Below are 15,450 nucleotides of genomic sequence, written 5' to 3'. Positions count from 1 at the left end.
TAATAATTAATGAAGTTAAACATCATTTTATGTATTTATTTACCATTTGAAATATCTTCTTCCATGAAGTTTCTCTTCAGATATATTGCCCATTTTTAAATTGTTTTTTTCTCATCTTTCTATTTAGGAATAAGTGTTCTTTATAGAATTGAATACAAGTCTTATCAGATAGATGCTTTGTATATATTTCCCCCAGTCTGTGACTTGCCTTTTAATTTTCTTAACAGTATCTCTCGAATAATAAAATGTTTTCATTTTTTATAAAATCTAATTTATCAAATTGTTATTTTTTGTAAACTTTATTTTGTAAAATTTTAAGAATTCTTTAATTAAAGGTCACAAAGATTTTCTTATATATTTTATCTATAAATTTTGTAATTTTCTCTAACATATAGATCTATTATCTTTTTCAATTTAATGTTTGTATAAGTCGTGAGGTAATGTTTGAGGTTTATTTTTTTCTTAAATGTGGACTTCCTATTTCAGTGCCATTGTTGAAAATACTCTCCTTCTTCCTTGGTATCTATATCAAGAAAAGTGACCTTGTATTGGTGAGTACATTTCTGGACTCTCTTCTGTTACAGTGTTCTGTTTGTCTGTCCTCATGCCAATACTATGCTTCTTGATTACTGGAGCTTTATGATAAGTCTTGGAATCAGGTACTTCAAGTCTTCCAACTTGGTTCTTTGCTTAATTTGTTGTTTTTTTACTCCAGATCCTTTGAATTTATATAAATTTTAGGATCAGCTTGTTAATTATTGCAAAAAAATCCTCCTGAGAATTTGATTAGAATTTCATTGAATGGATAGATCATCTTAGGGAGAATTAAAATGCTAACATGTCTCCCCATTGATAAATGTCCATTTATTTAAGTCTGTCTTAAATTCTATAATCATTGCTTTGTCATTTTCAGTGTGCGAGTTTTACATGTATTTTGTTATAGTGATTTCTACTTTATTTTAAAATATTATTATAAACATTTTATCAGTTTTCATTTCTAAATGTTCATATTTAATGTATATAAATACAATTAAATTTTCTATATTGACCTTATATTCTCTGTAAAGTTTATCTGTTGGTTATCTAGTAGCTTATTATAAAATCCTTAACGTTTTCTAGTCAGACATTCATGCTACTTTTGCGTTAACATTTTTACTTCTTCTTTCCCAAATTTGTGTCTTTTGTTCCCTTTCCTTGCCGTATTGAACTAGCTGAAACCTCTATCCTACTGAACAGAAGTGATGAGAGCAGATAGCCCTGGGTTGTTTCTGTGCTTGGGAACTTCATTTTAGTCCTTCCCCACTAAGTAAAATTTTAGCTTATAAGTTTTTGCAGCTTCCTTTTATCAGTCGGTATAATTGCCTTGTATTCCTTGTTTTTATCACGCTTGAAAGTGAATTTTGGTAAGTGCATTACCTGAATCTGTTAAGATGATCATATGTTTCTTCTGTTTCACCTTATTGATATGATGGATTACACTGATTGTCTTTTAACTGCTATTTGAGAATTGAATTTCTGAGATAAAGTCTACCTGCTTATGATGTATCATCCTGTTTATATGTTGCTCACTTTGATTTGCTAAAATTTTATTAAGGATTTGTTAAAAATTTTGTTCAGGATTTTATATCTGTGCTCATGAGGGATATTGGTGTTTAGTTTTATTTTCTTGGAATGTCTTTGTCTAATATTTATACCGGAGTAATAAGGGCATCACAAAATCTTAGGAAGTTTTTGCTCCTTGCCTATGCTTTGGGAAATTTTGAGTAGAGTTGATATTTCTTTATGAAACATTTGGTATAATTCATCACTGGAAGCACCTGTACCCTAGAGTTTTTGTGGGATAATTTTTACCTACAAATTCAGTTTCTTTACTAGATAAAGGGCTAATTGGGTTCTTATGTCTTCTCAAGTGTTCTGTGGTAGTGTTGGTCTTTTGAAGAGCTCTCCACCTATATTATTGAACATGTTGCCTAGAATTTTCCATAATTTTCTCTTATCTTTTTTTAATATCAGTTCGTTTGTAGTAATGTCTCCTGTTCATGATGTGGATTACTTTTATCTTTTCATATCAACCCAATTACATGTTTTTATTTTATTAATATTTTCAACAGCTCTTTGTGGGCAGATACATATTATTTGTCTTTTTGTTCATATATATATAAAACTGCAAATGTGTTATTATTACATTACATCTTTTTTCACAAAATGGCAAAATAACTTTAAAATAGTTCAGATAGTCTTAAAAGTGTTGCTGGAAATTTCAATGCAAATATTACTATTGAGGAAAAAATTATAAAATTAAGTAGTTAAAACAGTTAAATATGGAGGATGAATTTGAATGCTAAAGTGAATCTATAAGTATCATGATTTTGTAAAGGTAGTTAAAATGTATTGCAAATTGTAAATATAATGATTTTTAGTTGAAAAAAATTTCATATTCTTTAATTCATTGATACAATGTTTTTCAATAATGGCATAAAATCATCAGAATTTCAGCAGAGTATAAAGATCATAAAATAATTGACTTTCTAGTACAAATTTATACCTTTCCAGTCAGAACTGATGAATTTTGCTACTAAAGACAGGTGAAATAAAACATATTCTAAATTTCACCAAGTTAAAGATAGCTATAACTCAAGTTATTGCAGAGAGAGTATAAAACAAGTTGTAAAGTTAATGATAGTATGTACAGAGGAAAGAAAAGTATATTAATTATCTATTGCTATGTCATAAAATAACCCAAAACCCAGAAACTTAAACCAACTTATATTTGTTATTTCATAATTCCTATAGATCAGAAATTTAGGTGTGACTTACCTGGGTGGTTTTAGGCCAGGGTCTCTAAAGAAGTTGTAGTCAAGTTGTCAACCAGGACTGTCATCATCAGAAAGCTTGACTAGGGACTGGGGAATCTGCTTCCAAAACAGCCTACTTTGTCAGGAAGCCTCACTGCTTTTATGATTGTTGGGTGAACTCAGGTCCTTGACGTGTGGCCTCTCTATGTGGCCATTTGAAAGTTTTCACAAAATGGCAGCTAGATTCCCCTGGAGCATGTGATCTGAGAGAGAGCAAGGAAGAAGCCTTATTGCTCTCTAAGACCTAGTCTCAGAAGCCCTAACATATTCTATTTATTAGATTTGAGCTACTAAGTCCAGTTCATACCAAGGGAAAGGGAATTAGCGTTGATCTTTGGAATGTCAAAAAACTGATGGGCATATTTTAAAATCAATACAAAAGCTATGGTAAAAGTCATCTATAATCTAACACTTTGGGATTTCAGTATCATACTGTATGAAAAGTAATTAGTATCATGTGTACTGTTAGCTGACATATTACTTTAAAGCTTTACCAAACCACATTTGGTATACAGATAATGATATGTAAAATATATATATATATATAAGTGCTGGATGACTTGTTCGTTCATCGGTGAAAAGTCACGTCATAGAAGAGTTTTGTTTGTGTAGTGGACGATCACTTTATGAACTGTGGTATAGATTGTCTAGGAATAAGTACTTCATGTTATACCAGTTATATGTATAGAAAGAAGAGTGTTCACTACACAAAGAAAAATGTTGCTCTTATTTGCAGACTGCTTTATTCATAGAATACAGGTGATGGTGAACTACATTATTTGTAACATTCCTTCAATTTTGAGAGAAATAGTGACATTTTAAATACAAACAAATTGCAGCTATTGACTGTAGGTCGTTTCAGCTTTTATAGCAAAGAAAACAGCAACCATGTAAAATGTTGTTTTTCTAATACATGACACTTGTTGTTGAGGTGTTGAGGAAGTGATACTTGCACAAATTTTTATTAAATGATGAATGAGCTGAAAACATATAATGAAGTTGCTATTTCTGTCCATAGTTGTTTCTATAAGTGACTTTCTTAAATAGTACAATCCAGAATGAAAGCTTAGTAGTTAAGACTTATGATTCTGGAGTCAGATTTCCAGGGTTCAAAACCCAGCTAGACCACTCACAAGCTATGTGATTTTAGACAAGGCATTCAATCTCTATATAACATAATTTAATTATCAGTAAATAAATTTTGTGATAGTACCTACCTGAAATAATTATCCTAGGGTTTACATAGGATAATCCATATAAAATACTTATGCTGCCTGGCATATAGTTCAGTTCAGTTCAGTCGCTCAGTCGTGTCTGACTCTTTGCGACCCCATGAATCGCAGCACGCCAGGCCTTCCTGTCCATCACCAACTCCCAGAGTTTACCCAAACTCATGTCCATGGAGTTGGTGATGCCATCCAGCCATCTCATCCTCTCTTGTCCCTTTCTCCTCCTGCCCCCAATCCCTCCCAGCATCAGGGTCTTTTCCAATGAGTCAACTCTTCGCATGAGGTGGCCAAAGTATTGGAGTTTCAGCTTCAGCATCAGTCCTTCCAAAGAACACCCAGGACTGATCTCCTTTAGGATGGACTGGTGGATCTCCTTGCAGTCTAAGGGACTCTAAAGAGTCTTCTCCAACACCACAGTTCAAAAGCATCAACTCTTCAGCACTCAGCTTTCTTTATATTCCAGGTCTCACATCACTACTGGAAAGACCATAGCCTTGACTAGATAGACCTCTGTGGGCAAAGTAATGTCTCTGATTTTTAATATGCTATCTAGGCATATAGTTACCAGGTGATAAATACTAGATGTTTTAATAATTGCTATTATATCTTGAATGTATTTCTTCAGGAATGAAATATCACAAGTTTCAATCTACATATAAAATTTCTGAGGAAGCCATAACTGTGGTGAAAACAACTCAGTCACCATGATGTTGACTCTTTACCAACACTTAATGATTTCCTTTACTCATCTATAAAATAATCTATTACTTATTATTCACTGTATTTTAAACCCATATATAAACTTCCATGGAATATGAAGAATTTCTTAGCTGAGCAAAATGCAGCCATAGGGTGGATTAGGAATACTTCATTGCTGTCTCCTAAGATAAATCACTCAGCTTTCCAGTTTTGCAGTAGGGTGTGCTCATTAACTTAAAGCAGAAAGCAGTGCTATAATTAGTCTTTAGTGTGGAATCTATGCCTAAATTCTGGTCTGTTGAAGTCTGAGGTTAATAACTCTGTGTGAAAACCATAAACTATGAACTGGAGTTTTCAAGTTTAGCAGTAATAGAGAATAAAATAAGATGACTGGGTAAGGAAATTAACCTATAAATGTAGCTGTTTATCATTTAGCTGACTGTAAATGTTTTGATGAAATATTTCAACAGTATTTTCCCTCTCTCAAGTATGAAATAACTATTTTTAATATGAAAAATATTAGGCTTTTAAATAGTGATGAATCTATTTTTTAAATGCTAAAATTGGTGCTTGCTTTATTCCATGAACAACCCTAATGGGCATTGGTCACAAAACTAAGATTGTGAGTAGTCTTGCTTTAGTCAGAGCCACACAAGAGCCATAAAACAAAAAAGACAATACAAGTGATAGAAATTTGGAGGAAGGAGAGAACACTTCAAGGAGAGGAAGTTAGTCACAAAGAGATTTACAGAGGGGGTAGGATCTGGATGGCATGTTAAAAGACAGGTGGAACTTTAGATATGTAAGTGAGGATATATAAGTGGGGGGTAACTTTTTATTAAAAAAAAAAAGTAAATGGTAGCATGACAGTAGGAAGCCTTTGGGCATGTTAAAAAGATAGTCACTAGAACAGTCTAACTAAGACAAGTTATAAGGAGTAAGGGATAAAAGAGATCTTAACTGGACCCACAGTAACAACAACAAATGAGGTCCATCAAATGCTTGGCACCAACTCAGTCTAACTCAAATGTTAAGGCATCCACTTATAAACTATATTTAGAGAGGATATAAGAAGAAAGTGGGAGAGAGCAAGTAGTCATAAAAGGCATTAAGAGGGAGCAGCCTCATTTCTTCGCCTTCTTTCACTAAGACACACATTTCTGCCCTTCTGAAAAAGAAGCCATGCAGGATGTCGTTCTCTGTCAAAAAGAGAAACCTTTTTTTGTATAATAAAAGTGGTGTGAGAGAATCGTTAGTTAAATTGTCATGGTGTTGTTTTTTGCTGTGAAATGGCAGATTTAGCAGCCTTCACTCTCTGTATTTATGACTGTGATGGGGGAGACAACTGAAGTAAACATATATCTCCATGACTTTGAGTAGAATTCAAAAGTCATTTCAGCAGTTTGAGTTAACAAAATGCAATGCTATTCAAGGAATTAAACAAGGGCTTTATTCAATTGACTTCTCTATTAAAAGTTTTATCTGTTACTTAAATTTGTAGACATAGAGAATATCTGTTCCAGCAGCTGCTCTGTCTTCTTCCTTTGTCTTTCATTGCCCGACTACCTGACTTTATTTCTCTGTAGAGAAAAGGATGTGACCTTACTGTTTTACTGCTCCAGGGAAATTCATTCTTTCATTTTTGATGGGTTAACAACCATTAAAAAGCAGTGATTAACAGCCTTCCTCACTCCCCATCCCCCAGAACACAGAATTTGGGTGAGGCTGTAAATGCTTATATACTTGGCCTCCTTTCCCTGTTTTTAGAAGAAAAAAATATTCTTGAGAAAAATGTAGACTCAGAGAATCACTGTTCCCCAAATGACATGCCATTTTGGATAGAGGGAAGTGACATGTCATAGGACACACATGGCACATGTATGTAATAGTGTGGGAGGAAGAGGAGCTGAATGGTTAACATGTGGAGCCCAGGGCAGCATGGGTGAGAGAGAGAGAGAGAGAGAGAGAGAGAGAGAGATCTTTACGGCTAGTTGCTTAAAGATACCTTAAAAATATCAGCACTGTTGGACAACAGGAGACAGCAGGGATCTTAATGAGTTCCTGTGACTTCCGTATCATGACGGCTCCGCTGCTGACCTCCCCTCTCTCCTGGCACTCCACCTAAAGTACAGTGCTGGCTTTCCTTTACAGACAAACCTATAGAGTAGAATGAAAAAGGGACCACCATCAGACAATGTATGTCAACAAATTTCTCAAATCAGAAACAAATGGAAAAATGGCTATGGCTGAAAGAAGTAGAGAAAGTTCCACCTAAGCATCTTGCCTAGGGTTTCAACATAGGAGGAAGTTTTTCTTCTCCAAAGAACTTCCATGAAACTGCAGATCTGGTGGTAACAGATATGGCAAACCAGTAGTATTTAAGTGGGACTGAAAGCAATGTGCTTATGTAAGAATCTGAATTTTAAAAATGCCCTCCTGCCCCCCATAGGCAGAGCCAGCAGCCAACTAAGTTTGTCCCTAAACAAAAAATCAAGAGAACCCTAGAAGTCTTCCTTCTGAGGACATTGAACAGACTGTAAACCATCTCATGAAGAACTAGGAAAGATAGTGTAGATGCTGGAATTCCAAATGAGAACTCTTTTAGGCTTCTGGGGGATGCTCTTTCACCCCCTCCTCAGGATAATGCCTGACTCCCTCCTCTTCACACTCTAGCAGTGTCAGGCCACAAGCCTCAGTCATACATCCAAAAAACTTGCTGGGAGCATTCTTTCGTTCGTAATACAAACTGACAACCAAGAACTCCTAGGCATTTCACTGAATTTTAGCATGAAGGAAAAGACCAAATTAATAAAAATAAAAATTGACTGAGAGGAAACAGAGGCAATGTAGGAAAGAACAGGGGGTTATGGAAATAAAGGAACAACCAGAAAATAAGAAATAACTCTCAAAAATTAAAATCTATAATAAGCAATTTCACTCCTGGGAATTTATCAAAAAAACTCAAAACAATAATTCAAAAAGATACATGCACTCCAATGTTCATAGCAGCATTATTTACAGTTGTCAAGAATGGAAGCAACCTAAGTGTCTATCAACAGATGAACAGATAAAGAAGCTGTGGTACATATATACATATGGAATACTGTTCAGCCATAAAAAATAATGAAATTTTGCCATTTGCAGCAACATGGATGGACGTGGAGGGTATCATGCTAAATGAAATAAGTCACATGCATACCTATGGTTGACTCATCTTGATTTGGAGAAAACAACAAAATTCTGTAAAGCAATTATCCTTTAATTAAAAAATAAAAAAGCAAACTAACAAATATAAGCAAAAAGAAGCAGACACACAGATATAGAGAACAAACTAGTGGTTACCAGTGGGGAGAAGGTGGGTGGAGGGGCAATGTAGAGGTAAGGGACTAAGGGATGCAGACTGCTATGTATAAAATAAATAAGCTACAAGAATATACTGAACAGCACAGAGAATATAGTCACTGTTTTATACTAACTACAAATGGAGTATAACCTTTAAAAATTGTAAATAACTATATTATACACCTGTATATAATATTTTGCATGAACTTTATTTCAATATATGTAGTTATATATATAATTATCAAAAAGTTGGTTCAAAGGAGAAAGTAGAAAATAAAGGCAAGATAATCTCCCAGAACATACTGTAAACAGAGAAAGAGAAGAATTAATGAGGAGATGCAAAATCTGATTAAAAGAATTTCCAGAAAGAAAGAGAACCAAGAAAATGAAGGGAAGTACATTTACATAGAATTAGTAAGAAGAATTTTCAGACCTAAAGAGAGATACATAACTCTTTCAATTGAAATACCTACCTTACATTGATATTTTCTCTCCTCTTTCTCCCTGTCCCTCCTAATGTCTCTTTGTCTCTCTCACCCCACTAAATAGGTTATATAAGTTAAATCCTCATTTATCATAAGAGGAAGTTCATAAAATATATAAAGTGGAAAAATAGTAGGATCAAAACTAGTGAGATTTTTTTCTTGAGAAAAATTTTGTATTGGGTAGAAGTTGGATGGTAGACAAGTGTTTTAGGTTTTGTTTTTCTGTGATAAGCTATCAACTTTATTTCATTTTTTAAAAATCAAGCTTTACTTTCTTTGATTTTTAAAGATATAACAAATATTTAAATAAAAACTAGACTATACACCTGCTAAGACAAATAGTCGATTAAAATTATAACATGGTAAAAGAAAAACTCAAAAACCACCAACCCCTTTTTCTTTGACCTTTTCCCCAAACTTTTGCTGGCCACTTATTTTCATTCCTTTCTTCTCCATTCAGTTCCCCAGGGTCTCCCTATCTGCAATCTGACAAGGTTCAGAGTTTGCACAGTGATCTAAGCCTTAAACTCAAGTTCTTAGGTGTGGAAAGAGCAAGCTGTGTTTGCTGGAATCTTTAACATCATCTGGCTCCTATATGTTAAGGTCAGCACTGACGACATATTTAGTTCAGAACAGAGAAATAAGTCAGGGATGGCAATTCACATTACTGAATCACTCATTTGGTGACAAGAGGTTCTTGTTCTGCTAATCTGTTGTTGTGCTCAGGAGGGCCGTGAATTTCCTCAAATTGAACCCTAGTTAATTCATTTTTTTTTTTTTTTGTCTATGTGGGAGATAGAGGAGGTCATAAAGGTGACCTTCCCCAAGAAAAAGACCACAGATTTAAAAAAAAAATCGTAAAGGATACCTTGACTAGAAAATGTACAAGCGCTATTGACAGGCATGCCCTCATTTAATCCTCTCCACAGCCTTCAAGGTAATGGAAGAAGACAAATAACATTTATCAAGCATGTATCATGTTTATATATTTATCATTATCTCTCCACTACCCCCATGATGGGTTCAGTGTTATTATCTCTATTTTAACAAGGTCAAAAATCTGGGATCATATTAGTACTCAAACTTATGTCTATTTGCGAGACCCATGTTTTTTGTAGTATGTGCCCCCTTGTCTGTTCGTTTAGTTATTAGATAATAATTTTTTTTCCACTGGGGGAGAAAAGGGAATAAATTTAGTGGGGGAGGAGTATTATGTTTTGCCATAATGATTTGCATAGCAGTAAAGGTGACCTTCATTCTATTCTCAGTGCTCCATGGGTTTGAAGTACTCTGACATGAGTGCGCAGAAATCTCCAGCGTGTCTGTTTATACCCACTACTATAAAATAGGCAGCTTATAAGAACCTGCTGTATAGCACGGGGAACTCTACTGAATGCTCTGTAATGGCTTATATGGATAAGAATCTTTAAAAAAGAAGAGTAGATGTATGTGTAACTGACTCATTTTGCTGTACATCTGAAACTAACACAACATTGTAAATCAACTATACTCCAGAAAAAATTAAAAAAAAGAAAAAACCACCTGCATAGGTAAGCAGCTGGGAGATGGACAGACCAATGGTTTGTGAGCCACTGAAACCGCTTGCTTTCTGTGTATAATGATGTAAGTGTTCACACTCTGTAAAACTAAAGAACGACACAAGGGAAAAAAGCTGTGGCACCCTGAAGACACATTTCATTTTAAAAAATACAAAATTAAAACTCAAGACTTCCATCTTCATCTTTGAACACAGTTAAAATGGAGTGGCCAAAAACAGAAATGAAGTTGCCAAATGGGCCTGAAATCTCAATGGTGCCCACTTAGCAAACACAGCAGCAACTGCCCCAAATACATTGCTGGGCACCTGTTTTGTATTCAAGATAGATAGTCCCTCAACTGCACTATCTTAGCTAGTTTTTCTTAACCACTCTTGATCTTTAAGAAATACTGAAGGGAAATTGCTCTTAAAATCCCTGTAACATTTGGCTAAACACACACACAGGAAAAACCTTTTCAATTGATTAAATTCCTAATTTACAACTATTAAACCCAGGGGTTCTTCCTTCTTTTGACAAACTAAATGAATTTGGAGTCATGGAAGGAATATTTTTAAAATATATGTGTATATATATATATGTATTTATATCTCAGATTCTCAGATTAGGTTTATTTCATAGGCACACAAGCTTTTTGTCACTTTGGATGAGAGTATGGAAATTAAACTGTCAGTTGGCTTGTACATCAACCTCACAGTACCTGTAAACTTAAGTTACTGATGAGTTTAAAAATGATCTCGTCTAGCTTGTCATGCCAAGGATGCATCTTTTCTACAGTTTCTTAGAGATGATTCCTCTTGCCTTTTTTAATTGGAATGCATTAAACATATAACATTTAAATTTAAGGTGTACAACTTGATTTGATGTTTAGATATTGTAATATGACTGCCATTGTAGCAATAATTAGCACTGCTATCATGTCACATAATTATCACTTCATTTTAGTGGTTGAAATAATTAAGAACTAGTCTTTTGGAAAGTTTAATGATTATAAGACAACATTGTTGTCTCCATCCGCTATACTGTACATTAGATCTCTAGGACTTATATATTATTTATTGCAAGTCTGTGTTCTTCAACAACATCTGTCTTTCCTCACCTCCCCTCACTGCCTCAGTTTCCTAGTAACCCCATTTACTTTCTATTTTTATGAGTTTGGTCTTTTTAGATCCACATATAAGTAATATCATAGTCTGTCTCTCTGTGTCTGGCTTATTTCACTTAGCATACTATCCTCAAGGTATAACCATGTTGTTGCAAATGGCAGGATGTCCTTTTATATTATCACCAAATAGATTGTATGTGTGTATCTCACATCTTTATCCATTCATCCATTGATGGGCACTTAGTTTCCATATCTTGGCTATTGTGAGTAAAGCAGCAATAAGCATATTTATAGATACATCTCTTCAAAATCCTATTTTCATTTCCTTTGAGTATATGCCTAGGAGTGGAACTGTTGGATCATATAGTAGTTTTGTTTTTAATATTTTTAAGGAAAGTCCATATTGTTTTCCCTAGTGACTGAACTAGTTTACATTCCCAACAACAGTGTACAAAGACCAATAATCCATATCCTTGCTAACAGTTATTGTTTTCTTTTTGATGATAGCCATTCTAAAAGCTATGAGATGATATCTCATTCTCATTTTGATTTCCCTGATGATTAAGGATATTAAACATTTGCCCATGTACCTGTTGGTCATGAACCTGTTGGATGTCTTCTTTGGAAAAATGTCTGTTTAGTACCTCTGCCCTTATTTTAATCAATTTTCTTTTTGTTATGAATTGTATGAGTTCTATGTATATTTTGGATATTAACCCTTAATCAATATAGGGATTTCAAAAATTTTCTTCCATAGGTTGCCTTTTCATTTTGTTGACTGCTGTTTTGCTGTGCTATTAAAGTTAGATTTAATCCTATGCATTGATTTTTGCTTTTGCTTTTTGGCTTTTGATGTCATATAAAAAAAAATTGTCAAGGCCAATGTCAAGGAGCTTCTTGCCCATGTTTTCTTCCAGGAATTTTATAATATCAGGTCTTATGTTTAGTATTTGATTTATGTTAAGTTAATTTTTGTGAGTGGTGTAAAATAGGAGTTCATTTTTGTTGTTCAGTTTGTGTTTATCTTGTGTTCCCAGCATCATTTGTTGAAGTAACTGGAGAAGGGATAGGTTACCCACTCCAATATTCTTGGGCTTCCCTTGTGGCTCAGCTGGTAAAGAACTCGCCTGCAATGTGGGAGACCTGGGTTCAATCCCTGGGTTGGGAAGATCCCCTCAAGAAGGGAAAGGCTACCACTCCAGTATTTTGGCCTAGAGAATTCCATGGACTGTATAGTTCATGAGGTCGCAAAGAGTCTGACACAACTGAGTGACTTTCACTTTTACATCCTTTTCCCATTGGGTGTTTTTGGCTTTCTTATCAACTCTTAGCTGACAGTACCTGTAGGGGTTTTTATCTGGGTTCTCCATTCTATTCCATTAATATGTGCGTCTATTTTCATGCAAGTAGCACACTGTTTTGATTATTATAGCTTCATAGTATAGCTTTAAATCCATAAGTATGATTTCTAGCTTTGTTCTTTCTCAGGATTGCCTTGGTAGTCAGTGTCTTTTGTGATTCCATACCCATTTTAGGATTGTTTTTCCTTTTCCTGTAAAGAATGCCACTGGAATTTAGATAGGGATTGTGCTGAATCTGTAGATGGTTTTGGATAGAATGGGCAGTTTAACAATATTAAATCTTCTGATTCATGAACATGTGATGTCTTTCCATTTGTTTGTGTCTTCAATTTCTTTCAACAAAGTGTTATGGTTTTTGTGGTACAGGTCTTTCACTTCCTTTATTAAATTTGTTCCTAGGTATTTTATTGTTTTTGATTCTCTTGTGAATGGGATAGTCTTCTTTATTTGTTTTTCAGATGTTTTGTATTATTAGTGTATAGAAATGGAACTGATTTCTATATGTTGATTTTATATCCTTCAACTTTACTGAATTTATTGATTAGTTCCAACTAATTAATTCCAACTAACTAATTTTTGGTTGAGTCTTTGGAATTTCCTATATACAAAATCATGTCATTTGCAAATAACAACAGTTTTACTTCTCATGTTCTGATTTAGGTATATTTTATTTCTTTGTCTTGTTTAATTTCTTTAGCTAGGACTTTTGACAGTATAATGGTAAGAGTGGTAAGATTAGACATGCTTGTCTTATTCCTGATCTTATAGGGAAAGCTTTCAATTTTTCTCCATTGAGTATAATGGTAACTATAGGTTTGTTATATATAGCTTTCCTTATACTGACATATATTCCTTCTGTACCCAATCTGATGAGTCACTTCATAGTGGGTTGTGCTTTGGTCGACTAAGGTACAGTGGTACCTTTGGTGATTATAAGCAGTAATCAGCAGAGACAGGAAATGACAGATATGTTATGGAAGCCTAAATAACTAGAGCTAGTTCTCAAAGACACATGCAATACCCCCCACCCCAACTCCCCCGAGACTCCTTTAAAACATTTCAGTAAGGGAGACTTAGAGTCCTGACACATCAGGTTCAGGTATATCCATAGAAATACTATTTTGTTATACTCTTTGAATCTATTTTTACCCCTCAGCTGGGGTAACTTGGGGTATATATACATAGACTCAATTACTAAGTACCTGTTGGCCTCCAACTTACACTATTACACTATTTTTATTCTGTATAACTCCATAGGGCAGTCATCTGAAAGCCCTTCAAATGTTTGAAGATAATTAGGAGGCCTTTCCTAAATCTGAGATTCCACAATCTGTACCTACCTTTCATCTCAGTAACTTCACCATTTTCTTGTTTGACATGGGTACATACATCAAACATGTCCTAGGCATCAGAATCACCTGAGATACTTGTTAGAGATACAAAATACTTATTCTAGGTCCCTTCTCTAGAAGATTCTGATTTAGTAGGTCTAGAATGGGAGCCATAAATCTCTATTTTTAAACAGATGACTCCTATGTCAGTGAACAAATCCTAGCATTGTTTTTAACAATTTTACCTTATTGGCCTCTCTACTTTGAAAATATGTGATTAATGAATTATGTGGTATTCAACGAAGTTAACAGTATTCCATATGGAGACTCATTTGTTAGAGTCCAACACAACTGTTTATCCTTTCTTTACCCAAAGTCTGTCAATGCAGGTTTGAATTGCATTAGCTTTTCATCAGTCTCTGATGATTCATTATGACCTTGTAATCATCATTACTAGGTAATAAATTAAAATTCATATTTTTTTGCACAAACAACTTTTGGTCTATTCTTTTTGTACTGTAAAGTTCACATTTTAAACCTAAAAGGAAAAGTTTCTATTTCTGTTTGAAACTTTATCTTGATCTGATTCACAAACGTCTTTTAGAATCATTAGAAGTTTAAGTAATATACATGCTCTCCTTCCCAGTTTTATATTACATGCAAACTATAGAAGCATACTTTCTATAACTTCATACAAATTAATGAATAGGGATTTTGTGTAGGTTATAACCAAGAGCACAGAACTTGTTAGAGAAAGACTTGCACTGTATTTATCTCCTATTGCTGCTGTAACAAATTATCACCGACTTAGTGGCTTTATACAAAACAAATTTACTAACTTACAATCTAAAGTCTAAAGTCTAAAACAGGTCTCCCTGAGGCCATCAAGGTGTTGGCAGAGCCAAATTCTTTCTGGAGGGTCTGAGAGAATCAGTTTTCTTGCCTTTCCAGCTTCTAGAGGCTGCTGCAGTCCTTGGTTTCCAGCCCCTGTATTCCTTGGCCTTTCACTTCAAAACCAAGAATAATGGTCAAGTCGTCACTCTGGTTCTGACTCTTCTATTCCCTTCTTCCCCAGGTAAAGAACACTGTGGTTGTGTCTAGTCCTGAATAATCCTGCATAATCCTTAAAGTCAGCTGATTAGCAGCCTTAATTCTCCCTTGCTGTGTAACATAACATATCCACAGGTTCTAGGGGGTTGAGGACATCTTTGGTACTGTGCCCACCACAGGCATCAATAGTAAGAATTCCCTGAAGGTATTACATTTTTCAGATCACAAAGCCTATTTCCACATACTATTCTTCTTTCATGCTCACTCATTCCTGTGTGCTGTAAAAGGCAGCTGTTATTAGACCCGTTTTTAGGATGAATTCAAAGCTATAAGACTATGAAAGCTCTCTTAGGGTAAAAGTCACTAAGGGGTAGGGTTGGTACCAGAGTCCAGGTGTTTTATTCCTGGCCTGGGGATCTTTATAATCATTTAACCAG

General features: G+C 34.6%; 1 long non-coding RNA gene across 1 annotated transcript in view; it reads left to right on the top strand.

Annotated features, from left to right (window-relative positions):
* LOC122686267 overlaps window positions 1–15,450 on the top strand; it is a 553,524-nt gene that overhangs the window by 357,301 nt on the left and 180,773 nt on the right. The window contains exon 4 of the long non-coding RNA XR_006338679.1: window positions 487–551. This is a non-coding gene — a long non-coding RNA (uncharacterized LOC122686267). The remainder of the gene's footprint in view (window positions 1–486; window positions 552–15,450) is intronic.

Source organism: Cervus elaphus, chromosome 29 (assembly GCF_910594005.1).
Source record: "Cervus elaphus chromosome 29, mCerEla1.1, whole genome shotgun sequence".
NCBI classification, from domain to species: Eukaryota; Metazoa; Chordata; class Mammalia; order Artiodactyla; family Cervidae; genus Cervus; species Cervus elaphus.
The sequence above is the reverse complement of the archived record's forward strand: the minus strand, read 5'-3'. Positions and strand labels throughout refer to the sequence as shown.